We start from the raw sequence: 913 nt of genomic DNA, 5'->3' as shown, positions 1-913 counted from the left end.
GCTCCATCCAACCGACAGGATCACTCGAAGCTACCTAAATTTGACAAAGGTATGAAGTTTCAGTTATCTCGCATCATGATTATTTCACAATGTACTCATTATGACCGGAGGAATGTGACATTTCTATTTTGGGATCATAATTAATCTCAGACATCCTCCTTGCAATACATTGGATGGCAGGTCCGCATTGTTTCCAATTAATCTCAGACATCCTCATTGCAAAATACATTGGATGACAGGTCCGCATTGTTTCCAAATTTGCCCAGTCTTCGAGTGATTCCGAAATCATCATTGAAAAAGTTAACGAATACGCACTCTTCAACAATCCACTGATTCTATTCACTTGTAAAGATCGTGAATTACAACTCTTTTTTGTTCGAGCTTAATCCAACCCACGAACACAACTCCCCCTGAGTTTGTTCCCCTTTACAACGTAAATTCTATCAGCAAAACGCACCCCAAGTGTTTCCACACTCCCCTGAATGGTTTGCCCTGATTATGATTTTCGGGCTCCCCCTCAGTTATAACTCACTTTCGCTCAAGTAACACTCACCAGAATGAAAAACTCTCAGAACGGAAGAATAAACTTTCTTAAGACTCTCTCTTTTGTGCGTGCTCTCTTCATGCTCCAGGCTCCTCCTTTTATAGATGTCAAGACGTGGTTTTGATCTGATTTGCTGAGATTTGATTTAATCTTCTCAAGATCCTCTTTGTGTCTATCTCTATCTCCTTTGTATTTATCTCTTTCCAAATCACTTAGCTCGAAGGAGTTTGACTCAACTTCAACTTCTTGATTTGATTTTATCTCTTCATAATTTGATTTTATCTCAATAATCTTCTGGAGTCTTCAACACAAATCAAGTTTTTCCTGCACTTTTAGTTAAACACAAATACTAACCACATCAACCCTAAC

The sequence above is a fragment of the Tarenaya hassleriana genome, unplaced genomic scaffold (genome assembly GCF_000463585.1).
Source record: "Tarenaya hassleriana unplaced genomic scaffold, ASM46358v1 Cleome6, whole genome shotgun sequence".
Classification (NCBI taxonomy): Eukaryota; Viridiplantae; Streptophyta; class Magnoliopsida; order Brassicales; family Cleomaceae; genus Tarenaya; species Tarenaya hassleriana.
This window is presented reverse-complemented; position numbering follows the sequence as displayed.